This window comes from Manis pentadactyla, chromosome 9 (assembly GCF_030020395.1).
Source record: "Manis pentadactyla isolate mManPen7 chromosome 9, mManPen7.hap1, whole genome shotgun sequence".
Taxonomy (NCBI): domain Eukaryota; kingdom Metazoa; phylum Chordata; class Mammalia; order Pholidota; family Manidae; genus Manis; species Manis pentadactyla.
The window spans coordinates 21,945,283-21,958,844 of NC_080027.1; the positions used below are offsets into that span (position 1 = coordinate 21,945,283).

Sequence of the window (13,562 nt, forward strand, 5' to 3'; positions counted from 1 at the left end):
CTCCACCCTCTACTGCAATCAGTGTGATATACAGTAACAGTTTGAACACTTCAAACCATGCCACAAGGTAGCTTTGGTTATATCCATTTTAGCAGAACACCAGAGGCTTAAAAGAATGACTAGCTACCTTTTCCCACATTAAATTGTGATTTCATGTCTAACTCTTATTTCCCAGCCTAATTATTAGTTTCATCTGTAAACCGTTTTTCAAGAGGTAATTGTGAGAATTAAAAAAGAAAATATGACAAACCTGTGCAACACACCACAGATATCCTCCAGATATTTGCTATATACTCCAAGTAAAACAAATAAGGAATATAGACCCCTGTGTGTGTTAACATACTGAACATAAAGTAATTTTGGGGGTCCTTGCTTTTTTGGTTTAGTTTAGTTAGCTTTGTCTTGACTGACTTTTCATTTACCAAACAGTAATGTTCATCTGGACCACCTTTCATGCCATTATTCTTTTGCTATCAAGTCATTTATGTACAATAATCTAATCTAAGCTTTGTTGAGATAAAATTAATTAAAATTAATAAAATTAATATTAGCTTTGTCGAGATAAACTAAAATTAGCTTTGGTAACAGGACTAAATGAATCGGCATGGTTTTCCTCAGATTTTACAAAATTCAACAGTTTGTAATAATTAGTCTTAGATTTTAAAGAATTTCTTTAAATAAATTCCCTCTTGGAATTTACATAATTACATGAAGCTTCAATACAGCTACCCGAGGAAACAGAGAATAGATCTACTAATTATTTCTAAAAAGCCTGTTGACCTGGCAGAAGTGTAATTCTATTTCACTTATCTCAACAATTGGAATAGATCCGAAGCAGATACTTTCTTTCTTCACATTCCATTCACAACAGTATTGAGAGCTGCTCTTTGTGATAACTGGAGAAAGGGTTATAATTCCTTTGTTAGAATATAAATATAATACTTACCTGAAAGGAAGCTTGGTTCTTTCTTTTAATTTCCGGCTTGTGTTTATATCTGTCTCAGGGCCTTTGGAGGACAGAATCCCTAGAGATACTGTGAATACTCGGTTTCATTAAAACAGATAATGAGAGGCCTAGGGAAAGTAAGTTTCCCCCACTATCATTCCAAACTGTAGCAGTTCACTTATTTGGCCATTTCTTTGTTATAGAGAAAATTGTCACACATGTTCTTGTCTCACCTATATGAGGCTCTACAAGGAAAAGCTGAATTATAAAAATGAACTCCACTGGTGATAATTATGATATATATAATGTCATTATATATACATATTATACATAATGCACATTATTTTTAAGTTTTAAAGAGTGCTAAGTTCAATTTGTTGATGCAGTACTATGCAATGCTATGTTGACTGAAATCAACATGACAGTTACATTTAAGAAAAAGTTTATTCAGTCTTACTGAGGAAAATGGCCCAATAGTAGTTCTTCAGCATATTCAGATAAATTGCTCCCAAAACCCTTGGCTTGGGAACATCTTAAATACTTGTCTTACAACAGGCGGTGGGTGTAGGGAAGAGGTTATGTGGTTCAGTATATCAGGCAATGTCCTGAAAGAACAGACAATGGATAGGCTGATGCCATGTGTGTGAGAGGAAGCGACAATTAGGATTGCTAATTAGTCTCCTAAAGGATTGTACTAGAGACAAGAACCAGACTGGTTTATGTTCTTTTGAGCATACCTGGCTGGTTTTTCTCTGGTCGTGGGTGCTGAGTGAGGGGCTGTAAATTTGGTGACACAAGCAAAGATGGCTGAAGGACATCTTCACAGCACAGCAGATGATATGGCTGACTTGGGGGCCTCTGCAGCTTGCATAGTGCTTTGCCTGTGTGGCCACCAGGAAGAACCACAAAATTTCATTTTATTTCACATATAAATACATTATTATTGGCAGTAATTATGGACAATATCCACCTCTTTTTTTTTTTTTTAAATAATTATTTTTTATTGAAGGGTAGTTGACGCACAGTATTACATTACATTAGTTTCAAGTGTACAACACAGTGGTAGAACATTTATATACATAATTCTAGGTTCCAGCTATCACCCTACCAAGCTGTTACAATATCTTGACTATATTCCTTATGCTATACATTACATTACATCCCGGTTACTTATTTATTTTACCATTGGAAGTCTGTCCTTTTTTTTTTTTTTTTTTTTTTTTTTTTTGTGAGGGCATCTCTCATATTTATTGATCAAATGGTTGTTAACGACAATAAAATTCTGTATAGGGGAGTCAGTGCTCAATGCACAATCATTAATCCACCCCAAGCCTAATTTTCGTCAGTCTCCAATCTTCTGAGGCATAACAAACAAGTTCTTACATGTAGAACAAATTCTTACATAATGAATAAGTTACATGGTGAACAGTACAAGGGCAGTCATCACAGAAACTTTCGGTTTTGCTCATGCATTATAAACTCTAAACAATCAGTTCAAATATGAATACTCATTTGGTTTTTATACTTGATTTATATGTGGATACCACATTTCTCTCTTTATTATTATTATTTTTAATAAAATGCTGAAGTGGTAGGTAGATACAAGATAAAGGTAGAAAACATAGTTTAGTGTTGTAAGAGATCAAATGTAGATGATCAGGTGTGTGCCTGTAGACTATGTGTTAATCCAAGCTAGACCAGGGCAATAAAACATCCACATATGCAGAAGATTTCTCTCAGAACAGGGGGGGTGAGGTTCTAAGCCTCACCTCTGTTGATCCCCAATTTCTCACCTGATGGCCCCCCTGCGACTGTGCCTGTCTTAGGTTGTCCCTCCCTTGAGGAATCTTACATGTCTCTGGCTAACCAGTCATCTTCCGGGGCCATACAGGGAAATGTGAAGTTGGTAAGTGAGAGGGAAGCCTTATTGTTTGAAAAGGTTAGCTTTTTACTTCTTTGCATATTTATGCCCTGTGGCTTCTATGCCCAGCATTTGTCTTGAGGTATCTTTACCACTTGGAAGAATTATGATACTCGGTAAATTTGATATGAGGCACGAATTCTATTTAAGGGTTGTAATTAGGAAGGAAGAAGAAAAGCTATAGAAGTAGCAGGCGGAAGAAAACATGGGAAGATTGATTATTTCTTTGACAAATCTTCTTGTAGAGTAACTTCAGCATATATAGCTTTTAAGCTACTACTTAAATTGCACACACACATTAACATAATAGGAGTATAGTTACATAACCAAAGCATATCTGTAATTACCAGCCATCTCCAGTGAAACCAAGAAAACCAGTTAGGCACCTTAGGCATTTGTGAAAACTTATCTATGATATGGTGGATATTGTCCAACTGAACTTGAACAGTCTGAGAGAAATCAGACAAATTAAAACAACCCATTCCTGGGGACTGTTCACATGCCATATGTTCTTTTAACAGTAAATAGTCTGTAGTTGTAAGAGTTTGGAGCGCTACAATTTGCACTTCTCCAAATTCTTGGTTGAGTTCCAACAGTATAGATCCAGTCAAATTTGTTGTTTTACTGTATGCACAGGCCAGCTTAGATATCTCCTTCCTCATTCCCATGGCAAGTCCAGGAACTGCTGGGATGAGTGCATCTACAGCTGTAGCAGTGCGTGGATCTTTGTTGGGGTTTTTTGATGATCATCTTCTGGCATGAGTCTTCCAGAGAGTGCAGATGTTGGAAGTTCTTTTTCATATCGTATCTTAGTTCATTTTCGGGGTAGCCCAATTAGGCTTTGATCCTCTGTATAAACACAAACAGACCCTTTGCCTACACTTTTATATGCCCTTTATACCCTTGTGTAGAACTCGTTGGAGGTTACCACACAGGAACTGCCCTTTTTTTTTTTTTTTTTTTGCTTTGTTTTTGGTATCACTAATCTACACTTACATGACGAATATTATGTTTACTAGGCTCTCCCCTATACCAGGTCCCCCCTATAAACCCCTTTACAGTCACTGTCCATCAGCATAGCAAAATGTTGTAGAATCACTACTTGCCTTCTCTGTGTTGTACAGCCCTCCCTTTTCTCCTACCCCCCCATGCATGTTAATCTTAATACCCCCCTACTTCTCCCCCCCTTATCCCTCCCTACCCACCCATCCTCCCCAGTCCCTTTCCCTTTGGTACCTGTTAGTCCATTGTTGAGTTCTGTGATTCTGGTGCTGTTTTGTTCCTTCAGTTTTTCCTTTGTTCTTATATTCCACAGATAAGTGAAATCATTTGGTATTTCTCTTTCTCCGCTTGGCTTGTTTCACTGAGCATAATACCCTCCAGCTCCATCCATGTTGCTGCAAATGATTGGATTTGCCCTTTTCTTATGGCTGAGTAGTATTCCATTGTGTATATGTACCACATCTTCTTTATCCATTCATCTATTGATGGACATTTAGGTTGCTTCCAATTCTTGGCTATTGTAAATAGTGCTGCAATAAACATAGGGGTGCATCTGTCTTTCTCAAACTTGATTGCTGCGTTCTTAGGGTAAATTCCTAGGAGTGGAATTCCTGGGTCAAATGGTAAGTCTGTTTTGAGCATTTTGAATATCCACCTCTTTCAGGTACGATAACCCAGAGGAAGTGGAAGCAATTACTAAGTAGAATTCAGGGCTGTGTGTGTGTTTTCATACACTAGATTACCTTTTTAATATTAGAAGTAATTTAGCCAAGTTAAGACACTAAGATGAATTTCATCTCCAACATTTTTGTCACTATACTGGCTGGACATAAAAAGAATGTGTAGAAATACTGGGAAGGCTGATACTTGGAGAATAGAATGGAAAGTATACAAGGCAGTAAATACAGGGTGAAACAATAGGCTAAATGTTAAAAAGGGGGAGAGAAGAAAAGAAGAATAAACAAGTCCCCAAGATTCAGATGCAATTAACCAGCAAACACTGCACAAGCATCAGGTGATGGAAGTTTGCAGTAAAAACTGAACATCTGAGGAACTTGAGAATGCAACATGAGAGTCTATGAATTCTAAGACTTCATAAGGCCTATCTACAGGTAATTGATGCAAGATCTATGGAGAGAGATGTGCCTTGGTTAAACTGAAAAAGAATTGAATTGGTAAAGTTGAATTATGCTGCTTTTGTTGGGGAGTGTAGACAATTATTGGAGCTTTTTTATATTAGAGTTCACATGGGATGCCTATCTGCTCCTTAGATGTCCACGATTCTGGGAGCTGGAATTTGTTCACAGACCACATTTAGCACAGGACAACTGAAAATTGCCCTCAACGTTGGCATCAGCATGATCACATAGTTTTTCACAGCACAAGGCAAAATCTCACATTCCTTGCTTTGGATCTTGGGTCTCTTAATAAGTAACAATCACAAACATAATGCAAATGTAGTGTGACCAATCTGAGTGACGCCAGCAATTTATTTCCTCGATGAGCTGGGCCAGTTTCCAAATTACAAAGTTCAAAGCCATACATATGAAATAAAAAAATTAAGGCCTATTTGGTAGAGATTCTCTGTGGGCTAAGAGGAAAGTTCTATAAGGTAAATATCTGCTGAGCCCTGGTTTCTTTGAGTGTTGATGTTGAACCATAACTGATTTTATATAAGAGGTGAAGGGATTGGAGGGTAAAGTGCCCATTCTCAATTTTTTTCCCTGATATTTTGGTATCAGAATTGATAGACTAGTATCAGACATTTTATTCATGAAGTCTTCATTTGCCTCCTATTGACTAGTTATTGCTACATTTAAGGACACTTGGAATCTGTTTAACTCAGTTTCATTTACTGAATCTCTCTCTGTATGTATAAGTCATTATAAATTTATAACATATGTATATGTTACTCATATAGGGTATTTTACTCATTTTCCAGTCTGTAGTCTACAAATCTGCCACAGTGTCCTTCATTTGCCACAGAATTCTAGGACAGGGATTTTCTTTTTCATATTTAAGCATCTGGTTCTGTTTAAAAGGTTATATAGTAACTATTTTTTAGGATGAGGTAAAGGTCAGCTTTAGACAAAAACAAAAATCATAATTTTTTCTGTAATATAACTCCTCACACACATAAAGTGTGTTATTTTCACTGCATCCTGGAAGCCAGCCCTTTCTTTTATAAGGTTTGTATTATGACAGAATTCATTCAAAATTTATGAATAGTTCAATTAATTTTTCTGTTTCAGTTATCTTGTTTGTATATCATTCCTTGCATTTCACACTCTGGGTTATAAGACAAATGCTTTTAAAAATTATAAAGAATACATAAAATTAGGTTTCCTTATGATTACTATTATTTTTTATTTTATTCTGAAAATTAAATCTTTCATATAAACACATATTTGCATGAATGCCTCATATATAAATGTCACATATATGTTATCTTATGGGACCCAATGTCAAATATGAAATGATCTTGGAAAACTGAGAAGGGCTGTATAAATGTTCCAGGATGTTCTTGGTGCTGTCATATTATTTTATCCTGAAAAGTAACCCTGAAGATGAATTTCATGAATTTCTAATACAGTAAACATTTCAATTTTCACCCTTCAATTTTTCACATTTCATTTCACTACCTTCACAGATACTGGAACCATTCACTTACACAATTTTGGCAGTCACTGGAGGAAAAAATTAAAGCTTTATCTAGCCTACCATGCAAATATATGGATTAACATTTATAGAGCATTTAGCTGTCTCATTGTGCTTCTGAGTCTCATTGCCTTCAGTATTTAAAACAAACTCCAAAAGTTAAATATAATTGCTTTTGTACGTGAACATATTCTCTAGAATACCTTTTTGTTTAGCAATTTAGGAAAAAGAGATCATTAGGAACAATCAGCAATTGTGGGCCTGAGTTTATCATTATGTGTCTGTGCATGGAATTTGAATTAAAGGGAAAACAACTGGCTTCATATGTTGTCCTTACCTGGTATACACAGTATAACTTTTTATTTTTCTATGTAAAATACCTTCAGGAAATTTTTTCCTTAATGCCCAAAGACGGTTCTGAAAGATCCTTAAAGCAAAGAGGCAAAGAGTCTGATTGCTGGTTCCCTAATTAACTTAGAAGTATCTTTTCTAAACATGAAGTAAAAATCTTCAAAGTAAGATTCCTTTGAGTATTAGTGACCCTTCCACGTGGAGCGATAGTAGGATCTATGGCCTTCTATGTGGTTCAAGTTCACTTGTAATCATGGAAACCAAGGCCAGGAATGAGGACATGATTTAGATAAATTACCATGAGCAAAAAGGCAATCTAGAACCAAGTACCCTTTCTATCTTTATGTGTCCCCATTTACTCTGAAGAATGTCTGGCTATAAATAATCAAGGCTAATTTCAGGACATGGATCTGCCAGTTTTGTGGATGATTTAAGTGCCAATATTTTTGCTTTGAAGGTATTTTACTTATTTCTGTGCTCAATGAAGAGACTGAGCTAAATGACATTTTATTTTTTATTAATTTTGTATCTGTGTGTGTGAGCTGGTATGTCTATAGATCTATATTTTCATTTCTACCCATATACAGGAATGAAAATTCCTTCAACTTACCAGAGACAACAAGCCTAAATCTTAGTATGGTTTTTTGATTAGTTTGCACAATAACCAGCCATATGTCCTCTAACATATATTATCCTTCTAGGCTTTTATTTTCTGTTATAAAACAGAGGGTTCCAATTAAATAAACTAAGATTCCTTTGGGCTTAAAGCTTTAATTAATTCATATATATATATGTCATAATCCAAAGCACTGGTTCATATGCTATTTTGGAAAACATATGGTATGAAATTAACAAGGAAAATATTTCATTTCTGTGGCCCTTTTCACAGCATCCTTCACTTCCTTATTCCTTAGGCTGTAAATTAGTGGGTTTAACATAGGAATCACCAGAGTATAAAGCACAGATACCACCTTTTCTTGTTCTAAGGAATACTGGGAGCTTGGCTGAATGTAACTAAAGGTTATTGAGCCATAGAATAAAGTCACAGCCATCAGATGTGAAGCACAGGTGGAGAAGGTTTTGCGTCTGCCTGCAGCTGAAGAGATCCGCAGGATAGCAGCCACGATGAAGATGTAGGAGATGATCACAGTCAAGAAAGTGAGCATGGCAATAATGACAGAGAAGATTAAAAGCAGCAATTCATTCATGGATTTGTCAGAACATGACAGCTTCAACAGTGGGGGAAGGTCACAGAAGAAGTGACTGATGACATTTGGTCCACAGAAGGAGAGTTTCACCAAGCCAATGGTGTGCGTCAATGAGTTGATTAAGCCTCCTACACAAGACCCGATGACCAGGACAGTACAAAACATTTTAGTCATTGCCACTGTATAAAGTAAAGGGTTCACAATGGCCATATAGCGGTCATAAGCCATTGCTATCAGCAAAAAGCCCTCAGTGGTAAGAAGTGACACGAATAAAAAATATTGCACAATGCATGCAGAGAATGAGATGGTCTCCCGTTCCACAAAGAAGTTCAGCAACATTTTAGGTGCAAAGACTGACGAATAGCAGGCATCCACAAATGACAGGCTGCTTAGGAAATGATACATGGGTGTTTGGAGTTTGGGAGTTACTTGGATTAGAATGACCATTCCTAGATTCCCCACCAAAGAAATGGCATAGATCTGCAGGAACAACACAAAGAAGATGACTCTCAGTTCACCACGTTCTGTCAGTCCCAAAAGGACAAACTCGGTAACTAAGTAAAATTAACAGCAGCCATGTGTTTGTTTTTCTTGGCACCTGTTAATGATAAGAACACTGGAATTAACTGAGACTAATTGTGCATCACTATCAAGGTGGCTTGGCATCCCTAACTAGCTGTGCAGCTTGAGTTACTTACTTCTTTTCTCTGGTTGTTTTATCTGTAATGGGGAACATTTAGCTAGAAAGTCTCTAGTCTCTTCAAGCAATGTTCATTTACCTATTCCATAAGGAAATTCCATGAGTGAAAAATAGAAAACTTCAGGGTCTTAGCTTCCAGATGAATTGAAAATGCTGGTCTGAATGTCAAGAAGAAAATGAAAGTGAAATACATTCCAAAATATGTCAAGAAAAGTCCAGTTTATAAAGTACAGTAACTAAAATGCGAAATTTAGTCTGTCCCATCTGAAGTGTCTTTAAACTTCTCATTTTGGGTTTAAGAGAAGCTAATGTCAAATATATCAAGAGATAAGAACAAATTGCATTGTGACATTGAAGCCTGACATATATATCCACTTATTTTTTCATGTTTTGCTCATAGTCCATATTTTTTTAAGTTGAATATGACAAAAGGCAAGGCCTTAACATCCCCAAAATCTACAGTCATCCTTAGAAAATAACCAGAGGCATCTGCTTCTGAGAAAAGTACCCACTGGCATTGGAGGAAGAGGACATTCTCACCTGGAAAATGAAACATGGTGAAGAGCAACTTATAACTGACCTTTGATATTTAATAGACATATCTTACTCAGGAAGTAGTCTTTATAATTTTTCTAAGAAAAAGCAAAGCTAAGCTGTTACAATGAAGTAAACCTATTAAACGTACAGTTACTTCACAATTATTTGGGGGTTTTATTTTGATGTTGCAATACATTTCTTAGAATATTCAATATCTTTTCCATTTATGTACATTTGTTGATTATTACTAAATTTTGTCTGAAAAAATTTATCTTCACATTTACATAAAAAACAAGAATAAATATTTTAAACAGCCGGGTGATGTTTTTGGTGGCTTCATCATTCTTTCACTTGGGAGGCACTGTTTCTTGAGAATGGTAAGTAAAACTCAGAATAGAAACCATATTGCAAGATTACTGAAATAATAAGAAATAAGGAGATACCTGTTAGTTCTTAAATAGCTACAGTGGCAGGTGAGTAGTGCTGCTGGGAATATGTAGTTATGACAGACTGCAATTCATCCTTTGGCAAAAAAAGTTCCAAATTGAATTAGAATATTGATTTTTCATTGTTTCAGGAGAAGTTGCTTACTGATCTTGATGTTAAATTAGAAAAAGAAACCAAAGTATTGGATAAAGGGTAGGAATAAAGGGCAAAATTGCAAATTCCTCCCATCCCTAGTGTTTATCAAATTAAACTCTGAACATACTTTTTTTTCCTTCTTCATCTTTTTTTTTTGTACTTTGGATTGATTGCAGAATGTATGTATATGGGATAGTCAAAGAGATGAACTTAACTTATCAGTGCAAGAAAAAAATGTTCAACACCTTAGCTTATTTAGGAACCTCATGACCACCCATTTCCATGGATTATTTCTTTATATTCTCCCCAAAACAAAAACAAAATGAAAAAGAAAAGGAAAAAAACTAAGTTTGTCTGATGTTTACAGTAACTGATACGTAAGTAATAGTAGTTATACGTAGCAGGACTCAAAGTCAAACTTTTTTTTTTTTGTAGATTATTATATTTTATTGAAGAGTAGTTGACACACAGTATTACATTACACTAGTTTCAGGTGTACAACACAGTGATTCAACATTTATATACATGATAATTCTAGGTATCAGCTATCACCATACCAAGCTGTTACAATATTTTGACTATATTCTTTACGCTATACATTACATCATGGATACTTATTTATTTTACAATTGGAAGTGTGTACTTTTTTTTTTTTGGTGAGGGCATCTCTCATATTTCTTGATCAATGGTTGTTAAAAACAGTAAAATTCTGTATAGGGGAGTCAATGCTCAATGCACAATCATTAATCCACCCAAAGCCTAATTTTCGTCAGTCTCCAAACTTCTGAAGCATAACAAACAAGTTCTTACATGGAGAACAGATTCTTACATAGTGATTAAGTTACATGGTGAACAGTACAAGGGCAGTCATCACAGAAACTTTCAGTTTTGCACATGCATTATGAACTATAAACAGTCAGTACAAATATGAATACTCATTTGATTTTTATACTTGATTTATATGTGGATACCACATTTCTCTCTTTATTATTATTATTTTTAATAAAATGCTGAAGTGGTAGGTAGATACAAGATAAAGGTAGAAAACATAGTTTAGTGTTGTAAGAGAGCAAATGTAGATGATCAGGTGTGTGCCTGCAGACTATGTGTTAATCCAAGCTAGACAAGGGCAATAAAACATCCACGTATGCAGAAGATTTCTCTCAGAACAGGGGGGGTGAGATTCTAAGCCTCACCTCTGTTGATCCCCAATTTCTCATCTGATGGCCCCCCTGTGACTGTGCCTGTCTTAGGTTGTTCCTCCCTTGAGGAATCTTACCCGTCTCTGGCTAACCAGTCATCTTCCGGGGCCATACAGGGAAATGTGAAGTTGGTAAGTGAGAGAGAAGCCTTATTGTTTGAAAAGGTTAGCTTTTTACTTCTTTGCATATTTATGCCCTGTGGCTTCTATGCCCAGCATTTGTCTTGAGGTATCTTTACCACTTGGAAGAATTATGATACTCGGTAAATTTGATATGAGGCATGAATTCTATTTAAGGGTTGTAATTAGGAAGGAAGAAGAAAAGCTATAGAAGTAGCAGGCGGAAGAAAACCTGGGAAGATTGATTATTTCTTTGACATATCTTCTTGTAGAGTAACTTCACCATGTATAGGTTTTAAACTACTAATTAAATTGTGCACACACATTAACATAATAGGAGTATAGTTACATAACCAAAGCATACCTGTAATTACCAGCCATCTCCAGTGAAACCAAGAAAACCAGTTAGGCACCTTAGGCATTTGTGAAAACTTATCTCTGATATGGTGGATATTGTCCAACTGAACTTAACAGTCTGAGGGAAATTAGACAAATTAAAACAACCCATTCCTGGGGACTGTTCACATCCCTTATGTTATTTCAACAGTAAATAGTCTGTAGTTGTAAGATTTTGGAGCGCTACAATTTGCACTTCTCCTAATTCTTGGTTGAGTTCCAACAGTATAGATCCAGTCAAATTTGTTGTTTTACTGTATGCACAGGCCAGCTTAGATATGTCCTTCTTCATTCCCATGGCAAGTCCAGGAACTGGTGGGATGAGTGCATCTACAGCTGTAGCAGTGCGTGGATCTTTGTTGGGGTTTTTGATGATCATCTTCTGGCATGAGTCTTCCCAAGAATGCTGATGTTGGAAGTTCTTTGTCATATAGTATCTTAGTTCATTTTCAGGGTAGCCAAATTAGGCTTTGATCCTCTGTATAAACACAAACAGACCCTTTGCCTACACTTTTATATGCCCTTTATTCCCTTGTGTAGAACTCATTGGAGGTCACCACACAGGAACTGCCCCTTTTTTTTGGTATCATTAATCTACACTTACATGATGAATATTATGTTTACTAGGCTCTCCCCTATACCAGGTCCCCCCTATAAACCTCTTTACAGTCACTGTCCATCAGCATAGCAAAATGTTGTAGAATCACTACTTGCCTTCTCGGTGTTGTACAGCCCTAACCTTTCTCCTACCCCACCCATGCATGCTAAACTTAATACCCCCCTTTTTCTCCCCAACATATCCCTCCCTACCCACCCATCCTCCCCAGTCCCTTTACCTTTGGGACCTGTTACTCCATTCTTGAGTTCTGTGATTCTGCTGCTGTTTTGTTCTTTCAGTTTTTCCTTTGTTCTTATATTCCACAGATGAGTGAAATCATTTGGTATTTCTCTTTCTCTGCTTGGCTTGTTTCACTGAGCATAATACCCTCCAGCTCAATCCATGTTGCTGCAAATGGTTCGATTTGCCCTTTTCTTATGGCTGAGTAGTATTCCATTGTGTATATGTACCACATCTTCTTTATCCATTCATCTATCGATGGACATTTAGGTTGCTTCCAATTCTTGGCTATTGTAAATAGTGCTGCGATAAACATAGGGGTGCACTGATCTTTCTCATACTTGATTGCTGCATTCTTAGGGTAAATTCCTAGGAGTGCAATTCCTGGGTCAAATGGTAAGTCTGTTTTGAGCATTTTGATGTACCTCCATACTGCTTTCCACAATGGTTGAACTAACTTACATTCCCACCAGCAGTATAGGAGGGTTCCCCTTTCTCCACAGCCTCTCTAACATTTGTTGTTGTTTGTCTTTTGGATGGCAGCCATCCTTACTGGTGTGAGGTGATACCTCATTGTAGTTTTAATTTGCATTTCTCTGATAATTAGCGATGTGGAGCATCTTTTCATGCATCTGTTGGCCATCTGTATTTCTTTTTTGGAGAACTGTCTGTTCAGATCCGCTGCCCATTTTTTAATTGGGTTATTTGTTTTTTGTTTGTTGAGGCATGTGAGCTCTTTATATATTCTGGACGTCAAAGCCTTTATCGGATCTGTCATTTTCAAATATTTTCTCCCATACTGTAGTGTTCCTTTTTGTTCTATTGATCGTGTCTTTTGCTGTACAGAAGCTTTTAAGCTCAATATAGTCCCACTTGTTCATTTTTGCTGTTGTTTTCCTTGCCCAGGGAGATATATTCAAGAAGAGGTCACTCATGTTTATGTCTAAGAGGTTTTTGCCTATGTTTTCTTCCAATAGTTTAATGGTTTCATGACTTACATTGAGGTCTTTGATCCATTTTGCGTTTACTTTTGTATATAGGGTTAGACAATGGTCCAGTTTCATTCTCCTACATGTAGCGGTCCAGTTTTGCCAGCACCATC

The 13,562-nt window shown here is 36.4% G+C and overlaps 1 pseudogene; it reads right to left on the reverse strand.

Annotated features, from left to right (window-relative positions):
• Positions 1-7,726: 7,726 nt before the first annotated feature.
• On the reverse strand, positions 7,727-8,673 carry LOC118908103 (olfactory receptor 1052-like; annotated as a pseudogene).
• Positions 8,674-13,562: the final 4,889 nt, after the last annotated feature.